This window comes from Corythoichthys intestinalis, chromosome 3 (genome assembly GCF_030265065.1).
Source record: "Corythoichthys intestinalis isolate RoL2023-P3 chromosome 3, ASM3026506v1, whole genome shotgun sequence".
NCBI lineage: Eukaryota > Metazoa > Chordata > Actinopteri > Syngnathiformes > Syngnathidae > Corythoichthys > Corythoichthys intestinalis.
This window is the reverse complement of record NC_080397.1, coordinates 34,990,904-35,008,576: the sequence shown is the minus strand read 5'-3', so window position 1 is coordinate 35,008,576 and position 17,673 is coordinate 34,990,904. Positions and strand designations below refer to the sequence as shown.

The following is a 17,673-nucleotide window of genomic DNA, read 5'->3' as shown; positions in this document are numbered from 1 at the left end:
CAATATCTGAAAATGAAGCGACGCACTTTGCAGTAATGCAAGGGTACATCTCAGTGGTGGCTTTCCTTCTTGCTTGACAAAGATAGATTGAACCAAGAAACCTCTATTTATTGAATGTACAACCTCAATTTAAAAGAGGTATTTGTAAGTTAATACTTTCTGTTTGTTTGGCCATTCTCTGATTATTTGCGATACCCCCAATGCTCACCTCTGACAGCCCGACAGACATAAAATCGCCTCTGAATTTACTATATTCCATGAGTATTCACTGCATACGCTGCGTTTGTGCACATCATTTTTGTAATGATATTAAATATTTCTAGTGCTTCTGGCTTTTTCCCTCTGTTTTTTTTTTTTTTTTCAATTGAAATCAAATTATATTAATTGCAATCTTCATATACCTGGAATGCAGTCTAGAAAATGTTCTAGTAGTTAACCCCAGTGTTTGATGGGGTTGACTTTCGGGGCTGTCTATGTTTTACACACCAAACTCATTGAATCTTGCCTTTAACGTCCTCACGTTTTTGTTGCTGGGGAACAGTCATGCAGGAAGCGAAATTCTGGAAGCTTACAACAACAAGTTAATTATGTCTCCGGTGTAGCCCGGCAGGTACCATTCAACCTTTTGTGCTTGCATGCTGCTTCTCAGCCATAGAAACATGTGCCATCAAGCTGCAGGTGAAGTGATGATTTTTTTATCATTATTTTTTTATCCAAGAAGTGGTTAGTACTGTAACGCTAAAGTTTTTGAGTCAGTGGAGCATTGGTGGCTTTTAAACTTCTCAGCACATGCATTCTATTAATTGACTGTATTGATGTTTGCAAATGCCTACTCCACTGCCAGGTGCTTAAAGTTGGAATCCTATTACTATGCAAATCAAATTCAATGAAAATCAAAATTCAATGTCAAGGTTTACCAAAATATTTGGTCCATTCAGAGTACCCTTGCACTCTGTCTATTTAAGCAAGTCTTGAGCTCTCTGGTATCTAATAGAAGCATCTTCTTTTACTGATTGAGCGATGACTACAGATTGGCCTATCAAATAAATTAAACATTTCCCAAAACACAAAGTTATTTTCTTACCCTATTTAATTGACGGAACTGCGGAACTATAGTTCCATACAGTGTATTTTTGGCAGCCATTTTAATTTTCGTCATAGTCTTAGTGTTTTGGACGAAAATACCGTATTGGCCCGAATATAAGACGTCCCTGATTATAGGACGACCCCCTCTTTTTCAAGACTCAAGTTTGAAAAAAGACTTTTTGAACACCAAATTAATTTTTATACAGAAAATAATTACAGTACATCCGAAACAAATGATTATAACAATATATTTGAGAGAAAAAGCATGTTATTTTGCCTCATTCAAATCTTAATATCTGAACATTTAAATATGTAAACTAGGGCTGTCAAAATTATCGCGTTAACTGGCGGTAATTAATTTGTTTAATTAATCACGTTAAAATATTTGACGCAATTAACGCACATGCCCCGCTCAGACAGATTTAAATTACAGTACAGTGAAATGCCAACTTGTTAACTGTGTTTCATGGAGTTTTGCCACCCTCTGCTGGCACTTGGGTGCGATTTTATAGGCTTCAGCACCCATGAGCATTGTGTAAGTAATTATTGACATCAACAATGGCGGGCTACTAGTTTATTTTTTGATTGAAAATTTTACAAATTTTATTAAAACGAAAACATTAAGAGGGGTTTTAATATAAAATTTCTATAACTTGTACTAACATTTATCTTTTAAGAACTACAAGTCTTTCTATCCATGGATCGCTTTAACAGAATGTTAATAATGTTAATGCCATCTTGTTGATTTATTGTTATAATAAACAAATACAGTCCTTATGTACTGTATGTTGAATGTATATATCCATCTTGTGTCTTATCTTTCCATTCCAACAATAATTTACAGAATAATATGGCATATTTTATAGGTGGTTTGAATTGTGATTAATTGAGATTAATTACGATTAATTAATTTTTAAGCTGTAATTAACTCGATTAAAATTTTTAATCGTTTGACAGCCCTAATGTAAACTAAAGTGCAATCACATTCGTAAATGAAAGTCTTCTGGTTTTTGAAATGTAAACCAATCTATTGTGATAAAACCACAAAATTGCAATAACTGCATTAACCATCAAAGTGAAGTCTAACTGTAACGGTAGTCTTGAAACAAATATAAATGAGGAAAAACATTGCAATAAAATAATGCAACCTGGTTAAACATGAGAGTAGCTGAGATCTGTCATGACAGAACATCGCTTCAATGATATCTGGCGCCATCTAGTGTCGTGAATGGGTATAACGTCTAGACCGCGTATACAAGACAACTCCCTCTTTTTCGGTCTAATTTCAATGCAAAAAACTCTGTCTTATATTCGGCCCAATACGGTACTTAGTCTTGGTCATATTTTAGTCATTTCAAAATGTGTTGGCCTTTGTGTAGTTTTAGTCAACGAAAACTCAGACATATTTCTTCTAGCTTTAGTCGACCATTCTCAAAAATGTTTTCGTCTATAAACTTCAAAGGTTTTCTCCATGAATAGATAAATAAATAAAAGGTTTCCAACAATTTCAATTGATCATGACAGACGAGCACATAACTGTACGAGGATAGCAAGGGTATCACCATTTTCATGATGATAATACACACTCAGCAGGAAAACGGCACATTATTTGCAATTAATTAAACTCACCTGGACGCCACAAACTGTAAGTAAAATGTTTTCTAAGAGTTTAAGAAGACACCGAGTCACTGCACTAAATGCTAATGCTAACGTGAATGCTATGCTAACGCTACAAGTTAGTTTAGTGTGTTATGATAACTCAGCACTGACCTTTAAAGGCTAAAGCAACATTGGATATCTAGCTAAGATAAGAAAGCAAAACTTACCAAGTAGCACCTGACACATATGTTTCACGAAAAGAGCCTGGAATGGACACAGGCAAGCAGGTGTGTGAGGCGGGAGGGTTGGGGGGGTTGGGTGGGGGCGCAACACGTCACATGAGTGACATGACCAAACACTGCTAAATGCTGTTAAGTACACATACTAAAAGAAAATATCACACATTGGGAATTTATGACGCAAACCATGGCAAATTTTCATCTCGTTCATCTCTGTCATCGTGACGTCATCGTCATGAAACTTGTTCCTTGACGAAATATTTTCGTTGTCGTCATCTAGTTTGAAATCAAAGTAGTTTAATACAACTGTGGTACCTCTACATACGAATTTAATTCGTTCCAGGACCTGGTTTGTAAGTCGAAATGTTCGGATGTCGAGCAGGATTTTCCCATAAGAATACATTATAATACGATTAATTTGTTCCACAGCCCAAAAACCTACACTAAATCCTTAATAAATACTACAGGTACAATTACACATAGAAAAACAAATGAATTATAAATACAAATTGGAATAATAATAATAAATGGATATTTAAAAAAATGTTTTTACTGTCACCTCAACTTTTAGAGACTGGCGAACGGAGGTAGCAGGAGACGGCGGGTGCACGTGGATGTGGCGAGCCATGTTCTGTTTAATTTAACAAATGCATTAAATAAGAAATGTAAAACAAATAAAGTATGAAAAAATTTCAAAAGCGTTTTTGTCACCTTAGCTTACTGGCGAATGGAGGTTGGAGGAAATTACATTGTGTGTGTGTGTGTGTGGGGGGGGGGGGGGGGGGGTGAGCCGTGTTATCTAGCCAGTTCACTCACACGCACATTACGCTCATTTTTTCTATAATTTCCTTCTTAATTTCAATGATAACCGTCACCTTTTTCCTTTTTTGATCACTTGCACTAACCTTCTTGGGACCCAAGTTGATTTCTCTCACAAGAAAATTAATTCCCCGTGCATCCATCATGCGGGAAAACAATAAAAATAATTGTGATGCCGTCGTATCATATTTCAGGCATGTCGTCATATGTCAAGACAAATGACGTGTCAAATTTTACTTCATATGTCGAGGTACCACTGTAGTTAAAATTTCTATAATTACCTCAGAGTATTACTTAAAATTGATGCCCTGATTGTCTTGACCAGTTCATCATATGCATGCTGTTTCAAAACTTAAATGTCGACCTTGTACATGTTCCTTTCTTGTCATCTCATGCAGGGCCCTTGCACAGACTTTGTTTTAAGTGCCAAGCTGTCTAAGCATTTTACTCTACCTACAAGCTAGCCCTTAAAATGCTGTCTTTAAAAGTCTTTTTTTTTTTTTTTTTTTTTTTAATCCAGCAGTAAATGGGTAAGAGTTGAGAAAATTCACCAAAGCAGGATGTGACTTGGGATGTGTGTGTGCATGTTTGTGAGTGTAAACGTGTGAATTTGCATAATCTACTGTCTCTGCGCAAGCATTTTTTGCACCTCCTTTATTCCAAAAGATTCAACCTCTGTCTACACAACCTATTTGTCACAATGGAAGGTGTCAGCTATTTATCATAATATGATTATTCACCATGACACATCCAGTGATTAGTAAGATGGATGGTTCCACTATGTTGTGAGTCTCCATCAATGACCTTGTGCTCGTTGCCTGTGCATTTCGTGCCAGCAAAAAATGCTGCCAACTTGCAGCTTCAGTGTTTTGATTCATTGGCATGGCATTCCCAGTGGTTTGCTGTGTATTTGCAGTAGAAATGCTGTCGGTTCACATTACTGGTTAAGATGACATAACTGTATTGAGTGTATAATACGTTTGGGCACCTGTTTGTTTCAAAGACTATTTTACCTTCTTGTTCAATGACAAGTGACAGTTTTCGCCAGGTTACTTAATACGGTCCTCAATGCAATGTATACTTGTAACAAAAAATAAATAAGTTGTTTTCGCTCTCAAATATTTTTTTACATCATCTGTGACGAGTGAGAATAAGTGGTGGAGGAATTAATAGCATTAAAGCAAATTACATTGTCTAATCCTTTTAGTCTTTAACATTGCTTAAAGTGCCTGCAACAGCATAAAAAAAAATCTTAAATTGCATTATTATGTGAATTAGAATCATATTTTGATACGATTCGACTATATACAACAATTTGGAAAAGCGTAGATTACGTGAAATTGGTCTTTTAATCTGCCGTTTAGACCTGCCTGTCGTTATAGCGCTCTAATGTCCCCAGCTGGATGATGAAGTCGGCAGGGTCACAATTTCATCGGATTTAGAATTCAGCCTATTGAGGGGGGAAGATTCAGAACAAGGAAAATACGACACAGAGGAGCAAAATGTCATGAATGTTTCAATCTCTCTACTCCAATATTTTTACAGGATATTCTTTTTATCTAAGTATTTTGCCCCAATTGCTAGATAAATGATATGGTCATGACAAATAACAGTCTTGTGCTAAATGGAATATGAAATATTCAAAATGCATTTGTTCAATACAACATGGCAAAATTACTCCATAATGGTCAAAACTATCGACTTCTTGCACCTTCTGAAAAATATTATATGGGACCGGAGTTAGTTCGGCTTTTGTCATTTCCCTGCCCCGGCTTCGGAGAGCGTAAACAAACCACGAGGCGTGATAGCTAGCCGACATGTTAATCCGAACCAAGCGGCCTTTCAAAGTCTTATTCTCGCCTTTCAAAGCGAAAAATCACACAAAACAACCCCGGATAATCTCACACGGCAGCGGGGTTGTCGGCAAACACCTGCCCCGCCCCGGCGGTGAGCAATTTACAGCTCATCGTTCCCCTGCTACGGGGAGGAGAGCTCGTTTGCCGGGGAAGCAGCTGAAGAATGACCACCGGACAACCCAGCCGACGTCGGAGGAGAGCGTAGCTGCCCGAGCGCAACCCAAGAATAGTGGTCTGTTGCCGGGCACACGAAGAGGGCAGAGGGGGCTGGAAGTCTGGATGATATAGAGAATCGCACGAGCAAAAGCCGAGTACAACGCTCTCCCGGCAGGCACATGAAGACGACCGAGGCGCATGTGGACAAGCCGCCGATCGTCAGCCGAGCGGCATTCTCAGTGGACAAGGAGCATTGTCAGCCACAAAATGCAAGCCACCTCCATATTAAAATGTGTGCAATGATCCCAGTATTTGACATAACACAAAACACGATGTTTACTCACTTCCTCGTCAGTCCAATGGTCCCACAGTTGCCGGACTTGTTTTGGCCAATCACGGGATGAGGGTTTATGAAACCCAAAAAAGCTTGCACGCCTCTTGCTGGTGCAGCAACAAAACCCCGCAGCACATTCGGCTGGTGTGATGCAAAAAATAAACGAATGAATCCCCAAAACCACCTGAATCCACAGTCTATTTGCATGCTATTAAGCAATGCTGTATTGTGAGACGCTGACCCGGGTGACGTCACATTCGCATTCCTCCTCAAACAGGAAGTTTTTTATTTGCATGGTGCGGGATTCCAAAAATTTAATATATATATCGATCGCTTCCACACACATCCAAGGAGTCCAGTTCATTCAGGAGCATAAAATACCGCGTGAAATATGAAATAAGCATGATTTTTGCTGTCATAGGCACTTTAAGGATGTTTTTGAAACTTTGGACATTTCTGAAATAGAGGTTTTCTAACATTGAAAAAATAGTAGACTGGACATGACCAAACTATAAATGATTTTGACGATCTAAACCTTTAGTGGTACATATGTGGGATTTCCATTTTTGTTTTCCTTATGTATTGATTTCTTTTATACAAATATTTGGAATTTGTGCTTGGACAATTATAATGTATTATTTGAGTTTAGTTAACCCCCATCTGCTTTGATTCCATTGCGCATTAAACACTAACATTTTGTCATTCTGTCCTTGTGACAAAGCAGAGCCATGCTTCAAACCGGGCTTGTTTTCTTTGCCTCATTTGCCAAATACACCAGATTAATGGGAAGAAACAGCAGTGCATAGTGATACGGACATTCTGTCAGTAATTCCTGAACTCTGTGACTGCAGACGAGACAAAGGAAAATTGTTATTTATTGTTTATTCAAACTTACGCACACAGTTGCAAGCCTGCATTATCAATGATTAACCGTTAGCAACATACCGTCCGTTCCCCGCTGAGTGGATGCAATTGCACTTTGGCTTTGAGGATTTTTTCCCCCTTCTTTTTTCCAGAAACCATCTTTGAATCTTAAATGTTGTATGTGTCACATTCTGCTGCTGGTTAGATTTTGTTTTGTGTACAGAGCCAGCTGTGTGGGAGTTCCCGACATCGCACTTGCAGCTAATTCCAGCTAATCAACATTAGTATATAAACGTGTCCTGTCGATTTGCGCTCCTTCGTCAGAGTAATCTCCCCGTTGTTAAAAGCAGCTTAATGTTGAACACATCTACTCTACGTTTTGACACGTCTATTTAGATATATTATAAATATATTATTATCAGACAATGTTAATGTCCTAACGCTGTTACCTCGCAATATCATCAATATTCTATTGCAGTCTTTCGTGCATACACTGTACGTATTTGCTTACAGAGTTTGGTGGTCAAAAGGCACTATAAAATGGATATATTTAAAAATATATATATATATATAACTAGCAGCAACAACTACAGCAATGATGTCATAGTAAAAGATGTAGATGAACTCGAAGGACATTTGACATGTGCTCATGGAGGAGCGTGGTTGTCGTGCGCATGCTAAGTAGCGCTTTGGATATCAATTTGACTAGATTACCCATTCGTCAGAACACCGGCGATCCAAGACAAGTGCCGAGATATCAACTTGCTGATTGTCATTCGACACTTGTGCTTTTGAGGCTCCTTGGATTTGCTAGCTTGTCGTCAGCTGTTTTTTTTGTGTGTAGTTGTGTGTATGTGTATGTGTGATTCCTATACCTTGTGCAGGTATTGAGTGTGTTCATTTTTGTTATCTTATTGACTCTCTGCCCACCACTTAGTTTAGTGTTATTTGATCCCTGTCGACCTATTGTCATGGACCCCTTTACTGCGATCGCGTGTTTGTTTTGTTTGTATTAATAAACCGTTGTACGCATTCCCTCAATTGTTGTCTGCTCTTGGGTCCAATCTTGTATTACGCATTCGCGGATTATAACAGTATGTCTTGATATTGATGGAAATAACGCGATTTATTGTATTTCTGAATGTTTAGAATATAATAGAAATGGAATACAGCCCATTATTCATCCAAGCTTTGGACCTTACAGTGGTTATCTCATACTCTACTAGCTGAATGCTTTAGTATAAATTTCCAAAGTACTGTATATACATTACAACAACATTCATATCTACTCTTTGGAAAACAACAAAAGAACACACACCCTGCAAGCCTTGATTTTATCAGTCACAGCTTCAGCAAGTGTAGAAACAGATGAATGGAATATGAGACTGCTGAAATAGCTTTTCATGTGTCTCTAACGCACAATGAAAAAAAACAAACCCTGACACTACATTAATATTCTCCTTTCATGCTTTTACTTTCTTTGAATCTTGGTCTTTGTTATGTCAGCCACCATGAATATGCGATTAAATACTGTATAAACCTGACAGGCGGTAGAAAAGTGTACAAACTTATTCTTTAAAGGGAACCCATCTTTTTGAAGTTGCTTAAGTTAGTCCTAGTTTGGTTTCATGTCATATGCACCACACAATGTTTGAAATAGCTAGCCATCTGGCTGAATTGTCTGCCTCGTTCAGAGTCGTGCAGTGTTGGGTTTGCAAGGAGTTTAGACCTCAATCCTACCTTGTCTACTAAATTGAGTACTTCTTATTTGCTCTGCTGTTTATGCAGTATATTGATATGTCACTTATTTCAATTGCTAAAAGTTAATGACTTGGAGAGTGTTAAATGTGACCAATTGTGTATTTCGTTTTTGTTTTTCATAACCTTTGGTGTCATATTATCAAGATAATAACAAGATAAGTTAATTTTCATTTGCAAGTGTTTGTAATATAAAGGCTCCTAATAAACTAGTGAGGATAAGCGGTATAGTGATTGGGTGCTGGATGGATGGATACCCTGTCACATAAATCATTTAGGTCTTGAGTGAAAACCTCAAATAGCAAAACTGAATCTCTTCTTGCATGGCTGGTCACTTGTTCTACTTCATTTAGCCCATGTCAGAATTAAAGGGGTTATAATTTTAGGCAATGGCAGCCCTGCTGCTCTTAAGAAATAATTTAAAACAATTTAATTCCATTATTTGATCATTCCGCATTTCAGAGTGGTTCAATATGTTTACTTTTATCTGCATCAAAAGCTAGTTGGTAATGAGAGTGACCATAGTTGCAACTGCTGGATAAGTCATAGAAAATATTTGAATGAATGAACAATATGGCAGTGAAAAATAATTTCGTGGGCTGCTGTTTTTTTTTTTTTTTTTTTTTTTTTTTTTTTTTTTAATATTAGCATACTAAAAAGATATTTTGGCTGTGGATCAGTGGTAACAATATATTAGTGTCCTTCTTCCTGTAATACAAATATTCCGAGAACAGACAGTAGATATACACCATTAGTAAGCGACCCATGAAATGAAACTAAGGTGAGAAAAAAGTAACCACAGGTGTTGGCACATTTTCCCATCTCTGGTTATTCATCACAGAAAGGCAGTATTATGGGTCTCAGTGTGAATTTGCCTGGTTTGGATAAATATCTCTCATCTCTCTCTCATCTTTGTGCAAATTAGACAGGATATATAGGAAAGACACGTACAGACGCCATTCAATCTGTATGTGTCCTCATTTTTTATCATCCTCATGGGTCCTTGTGGTAGGATAGTTGCTTTTTGGTTCAGGGACTGTTTAGGGTCTTAAGCATGCTTGAATGTGAATAGAATGTGTGCTTTTTCTAACCTCATAGCAATAAATCGGCAATACTATATAGATTGATTGAAGTTTAAAAAGTAGCTACATTCTTCAGTTGGCGCGAAGACAACAAGAAATAATAGACAAAAATATGTCAGTGTTGAAAAACTCAATCATAATTTTAACTTTGAATTGATACATTTTCTAAGTGTTGACGAGGCCTGTCGCGATAACAAATTTTAGTAGACGATATATTTTCTAATAAATTATTGCCAATATGCGATATTATTGTCAATTTTTTAAAACTAATTCAACCACTCTCATAGTGACAATACATCCTAATAAATCACCCATTCAAATGCCATAAATTGTTATTCTTAAATAAAACACAAACTATATTAAAAATAGTAAATATTAAAAAAAAAAAAAAACACACACAATGCATAACGAGTCATTTGAAAGCTAGCTAAGTGCAGAATATGAAATAGATGAGAAACCCAAAGCCATTTTTGTTCCCTGCCAATTAAAGTCCAAAAAAAGTGTTTACACAGTATTTGATCCAAAATGACTGTCATCATGTTCTGCAAAGTGCACGTTAGCAAATTTGAAGCCAAATTATTCATTGCCAATCAGACTTTTTGTCATGGCCTCAGCCCCTGCTGCAGCATGGCCTAATTGCCTTCAATTATCTCCACCTGTCCTCAATTCACCTACTCAAAGCCCAGCCAATAGCACTGCTGCATTCAGCAATAAACCTGTGTATTTAAAGCCCAGATTTTCACTTCCACTCTGTCAGACCGTCTGCGAAGCCTGCCTGTTACCTGCCTGCCTAGCTCTCTGAATCTGACTCTTGTTGCCGAATCTGAACCTGCCCGACTGCCGCCTTCTCTCCTGTCCTGGTAACTTGACCTGCCTTTTGCTTTTGGAAACCTGACTTCTGCCTAGCCCTTGTCTGTACTGCTGCCATCATTTCACCTGCCCTGCTGGTCTCGTCCATAAATTGTTGAAAACGTGACGCATTTGTGGTCCTCCCCTGTCGGGTCCGTGACAGTACGGTCTGACCAGCAAGAACCCAGCGCACAACATCCCCGACATGGACAACAGCAACCCAAACACCCTGACTGCCATACAGCGTCTGGAACATGCGAAGGGGGAATTGAATCAGATGGCGGGGGACATCTCGTCGCTGATTCAGCTTGGTCACCAACGACAACACCAGATCCAACAACAACAAGAAATGCTGACTCAGGTCATGCAGCTTCTCACAAACTTGCCCCCCCCACCAGTCCTAGCTCCAGATCCGCCTTTCACTCCGGTCTCGTCTGTACCACTCCTTCAGCACTCCACGGCCCCAGAACCAAGGATTGGAAACCCTGAGCGTTTTGACGGTGATCAGACCCAGGTGCGTGCCTTCCTGACCAGCTGCCGGCTCCAATTTTTCCTCCAACCCAGAACTTTTGCCACTGAGGGGGCCAAAGTGGCATACACCATCACACATCTGATGGGTCGTGCTCGGCTTTGGGGAACAGCAGAATTTGACCGGCAGACTCCAGCCTGCGCTTCCTTTGATGCTTTTGCCGAGGAGCTGATGAAGGTGTTTGACAGGGGCGCATCAACGTCTGAGGCAAGCAGGGGCCTGATGTCCATCCGTCAGGGGAACCGGACTGTGGCAGACTACTCCATTGACTTTCGCACCCTGGCAAGGCGCAGTTCATGGAACATGGCCGCTCTGGTGGACGCCTTCTTTAACAGCCTGGCGGGCTATGTGAAGGACGGACTCGTTTTTCACGAGCAGCCAAAGACGCTAGACGAGGCCATCGACCTTGCTGTTTGGGTGGACCATCGAATTCAAACCCGCCGACAAGAGAAGGGAAGCTCCACACGGTCATCTGTCTGCACTCCGAGAGAGTCCGTCGCCCGGCCACGCTCTTCAGCCACTCCCCACTGCCAGATCGACCCGCCAGAGCCCATGGAGGTCGGCCGTGCCTCCCTATCTACCGTCGAGCGCCAGCGTCGCCTCTCATTCAACCTCTGCCTGTATTGTGGAGGTGATGGTCATCGTGTTGCCACCTGCCCAGCAAAAGCCAGAGCTCATCGGATATAGGAGGCATCCGATTGAGCTCAATGACCACCCAAGCCTCCAATCACCGTAAGCCCCTTTTCCAAGTTCGTCTTCTCCTCTCTGGAACCACCCACACCTTGGCTGCTCTTGTGGATTCAGGTGCCGAGGCAAACATTATGGACATCGAACTAGCCCGCCAGTTGGGGTTGGAGAGCAAACGCCTGCCCTATTCTGTCCCAGCCCGAGCTCTGGATGGTCATCTCCTTGGCACAGTCACAAACATCACTGACCCAATCCCAATGGTACTGTCTGGAAACCACCATGAGACTGTTCGTTTTCACCTGCTCCATACACCAGGCCAACCCCTTATCCTGGGATACCCGTGGCTCCGCCAGCATAACCCTCACCTCAACTGGACGACTGGAACAGTCCAAGAGTGGGGAGAAGACTGCCACCGGACCTGCTTGCGTTCTGCCATACTGCCCTCCTGCTCCATTCCTTCTGATTCTGCTCCTGACCTCGCTAATGTGCCAGAGTGCTACCATGGACTTCGAGAGGTGTTCAACAAAGCCAAGGCCTCTTCTTTGCCGCCATTGATCTCCTCCCAGGGACTGCCCCACCCAAGAGCAGTCTCTATTCTCTGTCCGCCCCTGAAAGAAAAGCCATGGATGTCTACATCAGTAACTCCCTGGCAGCTGGCATTATTCGTCCGTCATCGTCCCCTGCCGGTGCCGGGTTCTTCTTTACTGGCAAGAAAGATGGGTCTCTCCACCCCTGCATCGACTATCGGGGCTTAAATGACATCACCATCAAGAACCGCTACCCTCTTCCTCTGCTCACCTCTGCCTTTGAGTTGCTCCAGGGGGCCACTATCTTCACCAAACTGGACCTCAGGAACGCTTACCACCTCGTGCGGATAAGGGAGGGAGATGAATGGAAGACTGCTTTTAACACTCCGAACGGCCACTATGAGTACCTGGACATGCCGTTCGGACTGACCAACGCCCCGGCAGTGTTCCAGGCTCTTGTCAATGATGTCTTGCGGGACATGTTAAACAAATTCGTCTTTGTTTACCTGGACGACATCTTGATTTTCTCCCGAACCCTGTCAGACCACACCCGCCACGTCCAGTCAGTCCTCAGTCGCCTCCTGGAGAACTCCCTGTATGTCAAGGCCGAGAAATGTGAATTCCATGCCCAGTCCGTCACTTTCCTGGGGTACATTGTGGCAAAGGGGAGCATCCAAATGGACCCAGCCAAAGTCTCTGCAGTGACCTCATGGCCTGTACCTGAGAACAGGAAGAAACTTCAGCAATTCCTCGGCTTTTCAAATTTTTACCGCAAGTTCATCCGCAATTACAGCACTGTCGCCTCCCCCCTCACTGCCCTGACTAGCCCCAAACAGCCATTTGTCTGGACTTCAGCAGCAAATAAAGCTTTTGGCATCCTCAAGTCACGCTTCACTTCGGCCCCTATCCTTCACATGCCAGACCCGACTCGACTCGACAGTAGAAGTAGATGCCTCTGATGTGGGAGTCGGCGCTGTACTTTCTCAACGGGTAGCAGAGGATGGCAAACTACACCCTTGCGCATTCTTTTCTCGCAGACTGTCACCATCTGAGGTGAACTACGACATAGGCAACCATGAGCTGCTGGCTGTCAAGCTTGCTCTGGAGGAGTGGCGCCACTGGCTGGAGGGGGCAACTGTTCCCTTTCTGGTCTGGACTGATCATAAGAATCTGGAGTACATCCGCTCTGCCAAACGACTGAACTCCAGACAGGCCCGATGGGCTCTTTTCTTCACCCGGTTCAATTTCACGTTGTCTTACCGTCCTGGATCCCGCAACACCAAGCCTGATGCTCTCTCCCGTCAGTTTCAAAAGGACAACATACCCACAGATGAACCAGCTCCCATTCTGACTGGCCCTTGCGTGGTCGCTGCCCTAACCTGGGATGTCGAACAGCAAGTGCTGGAGGCTCTTCACAACCAGCCTGGGCCCAGTGCATGCCCTGATGACCGCCTCTTCGTCCCAGAAAATCTGAGATCACAAGTCCTACAGTGGGGACACAACTCCCGCCTCGCTTGCCATCCTGGATCCACACGCACCTACAATCTGCTTTCCCAACGTTTCTGGTGGCCGTCCCTGAGAAGGGATGTACGAGAATTCATCCGCGCCTGCCCCACCTGTAACCGAAACAAATCATCCAACCAGCCCCCTGCCGGCCTACTCCAGCCTCTGCCTGTACCCTCCCGGCCTTGGTCCCATGTGTCACTGGATTTTGTCACGGGGCTGCCTCCATCTGACGGCATGACGGTCATCCTCACAATTGTAGACCGTTTCAGCAAGATGGCCCACTTTGTTCCTCTCCCAAAGCTACCATCTGCAAAGGAGACTGCCCAGGTGGTCTTGGACAATGCATTCCGGATACATGGGCTACCGAAAGATGTTGTCTCAGACCGGGGCCCGCAATTCACTTCCACTTTTTGGAAGGAATTCTGCTGTCTGCTGGGAGCCACGGTCAGCCTCTCCTCAGGATTCCACCCACAGTCCAATGGCCAGTCAGAGAGGATTAACCAGGAGCTTGAGAAGGCACTTCGGTGCATGGCATCTTCCAACCCCCGGTCCTGGGCAAAACAACTGACATGGGTGGAATATTCCCATAACACTCTTACCTGCTCTGCCACTGGCATGTCCCCATTCCAGTGTGTGTATGGTTATCAACCACCACTGTTCGCCAGCCAGGAGGCGGGGATCACCTGTCCTTCAGCCCTCGCCTATGCCCGACGATGCCGCAATACCTGGTCTCGGGCCCGTGCCACGCTCCTACGATCGGTCACCAGTTATTCCACCGGAGCCAACCGTCGAAGGACTCCTGCACCTGCCTATCGGGTGGGTGAGAAGGTGTGGCTCTCGGCCAAGGACCTGCCACTCAAGGTGGAGTCGCGCAAGCTGGCACCTCGGTTCATTGGTCCCTTCCCCATCCAAAAGATCGTCAGCCCAACCGCCATTCAACTCCAACTGCCTGCTTCCATGCGGATCGACCCCACATTCCACGTCTCCAGAATAAAGCCGGTTTACGAGAGCCCGTTGGCTCCAGTTGCTCCACTTCCTCCTCCTCCACGCCTTATCGACGGTGGCCCGGTCTACACTGTTCGGCGCCTTCTCCAGTCCAGACGTAGGGGCAGAGGCATTCAGTACCTGGTTGACTGGGAGGGTTACGGTCCGGAGGAACGATCCTGGGTACCTGCTGGACGAATTGTTGACCGTACCCTCATCTCTGACTTCCATCGTCAGAATCCTGACCAGCCCTCCATACAGCGGGGTCGCCCTAGGGGCACCCGTCGGGTTACCCATCCGACACCCGACCCAGCACCTGACCTGGACTCCGACCAGTCGGAGGAGTTTTGACCCTCCGCCGGCTCCCCATCCGCCCGCCCTGGGTGGTGGTTCCCTTTGGGGGACTTTTGGGGCCATCCCTTGAGGGGGGGGTTCTGTCATGGCCTCAGCCCCTGCTGCAGCATGGCCTAATTGCCTTCAATTATCTCCACCTGTCCTCAATTCACCTACTCCAAGCCCAGCCAATAGCACTGCTGCATTCAGCAATAAACCTGTGTATTTAAAGCCCAGATTTTCACTTCCACTCTGTCAGACCGTCTGCGAAGCCTGCCTGTTACCTGCCTGCCTAGCTCTCTGAATCTGACTCTTGTTGCCGAATCTGAACCTGCCCGACTGCCGCCTTCTCTCCTGTCCTGGTAACTTGACCTGCCTTTTGCTTTTGGAAACCTGACTTCTGCCTAGCCCTTGTCTGTACTGCTGCCATCATTTCACCTGCCCTGCTGGTCTAGTCAATAAATTGTTGAAAACGTGACGCATTTGTGGTCCTCCCCTGTCGGGTCCGTGACACTTTTCATAAAGGGTGTCAATTTTAAAATTTTTCTCAGTGTAGAATTTGATGTGTAACTTCACAAATTGTTATTTATATGTTGAAGCTGACGTGCTTTTATATTAAAATGTTCACTGGAAGTAAGTTCGCTAAGCCACTAACCTTAAGCTTTACACTCCGTAAAAAAAAGTGCACTTCTCTTTTCGTCATGCATGTGGTGTCAGTAATAGATTTTTTTTTTTTTTTCCCATTTTTTTGTTTGCAAACAATGCTAACCAGCGATTTTTCATGTTTTCAACCGAAAATTTGCGTTTTGGAGAAGACTGCTAATGCTTTACAGCAGCCTAAAGTGGTTAGTATGTTGTCTTTTTTCCCCATTAGCCTCAGTGTAGCAATGCTAACGCTTTATAGCAGTGGTCTCCAACCCAGTCCTCAAAGGCCCACTGTGGGTTGTGGTTTTTGTTCCTGCCAATCCAGCACAGCTAGTTCACCCTTATGAGGTTTCTGCTGAAACAAGCAGCACCTGACTGCAATCGACGGATTGCACTTGTAAAACACCAGATTGGTGAAAAAGTGTTGTCATTTCTCTGGTTGGAATTAGGGCTGTCCCAAACGACTAATTTTCTCCCGATTAGTCAGCCGACTATTTTTACGATTAGTCGACTAATCTAATAATTTAAAAAATAATAATTTTGGGGGGGTTTTTGTTTACTAATTTAGCAATGAAATTTTTGTTGACGCTTATCAATTCACAAAAAACATATTGGAACACTTAAAATATTTATTAAAGTACAATTAAACACGTAAATAACAATAATAAATCACAAATAAACAATGAGTTCAAATGCTGATAGAATTAACTAGTGTAGCATTCCGATTGAAAAGGTGGTCTCTTAAACTGATGGTTTACAACTTTTATTCCATCCTTGATGTAATCACACTGTAAGAGCTGCGGTGCACACAAATAAAACAACACAATTAGAAATTAACAAAAACTTTCCACCTTTTTCCTTTTAAACCTTATTTATATATCAATGAATTGCCTTTACCTTGATTTATTACCTTATCATTGACAATCTCTCCCTTGAGTGCAATTACTGTATATACTATATATTTATGACCTTTTAACCTTATATAATTTTCTATACCATAAAATAATCCATAACATGAAATAAACCTTTCAGTTAGCATTAAGGACAATACTAATAGCACTTACAGGCCCATTGTCAATGAAACATTATTATTCAGTAAGGCGACAGCACCCTCTGGTGTATAAAAAATGAAAAAAAAAAATACAAACTGGGTGACGGCATTTGAGGTGTTTATAGACCCTACTCACGTGACGTCACAGCCACGCCCCCGCGCCATGATGTCCGCATACTCGCCATAGAAATGCATTAGCACTTCGTAAATTCTTCCTATTATTGCACGTTTTACTGCTCGTCAACATTAATACTCAAAATGGTGAAGTCGTGTGTGGCGGTCGGTTGCAAAAACAGAGAAGATAGACGGAGAGACTTGAATTTTTACCGTATTCCGAGAGACAAGAAGAGGAGGCCGCGATTGACTGCTGCAATTCGACGAGAAAACGGGGCTCCAAACGACTACCACAGATTATGTAGTAGTCATTTTATATCTGGTAAGATGCATTTAATATATATTTAGAGGGTTTTGGGCTGACAACCACAATTAAGATCATTGCTAGGCTAATCGCCGGCAACATACACGTATGTATGTAGTTAGTGCTATCGCTAAACCATATAAACATTAAAAGCCCTAGCTCCATTGACAAATGACATGAAATACATTAGACTTGACAGTGGATGTTAGCAAGAACAAAAGATTTTGAATTGAAAATTTCGTAACTCACCTTCCGAGCACAAGATTCCTGCCGAATTTTCGTGTACGAGGACGTGTTTCACCTAACCAGCAACGTTGCATTTATAAGCCTCCAAGCTCTTAAAGTTTTTCA

General features: G+C 42.6%; 1 protein-coding gene across 3 annotated transcripts in view; it reads left to right on the top strand.

Moving 5' to 3' along the window:
* galnt9 (polypeptide N-acetylgalactosaminyltransferase 9) overlaps nucleotides 1-17,673 on the top strand; it is a 117,996-nt gene that overhangs the window by 43,604 nt on the left and 56,719 nt on the right. Inside the window, exon 1 of one of the 3 annotated variants that reach the window (XM_057832313.1) lies at nucleotides 17,083-17,340. The exons of the other annotated variants lie outside the window; for them this stretch is intronic. The gene's annotated coding sequence lies outside the window, so the exon portion shown is untranslated. Of the gene's footprint in view, nucleotides 1-17,082; nucleotides 17,341-17,673 lie in introns of those variants that run through there. 3 annotated transcript variants of the gene reach the window in all.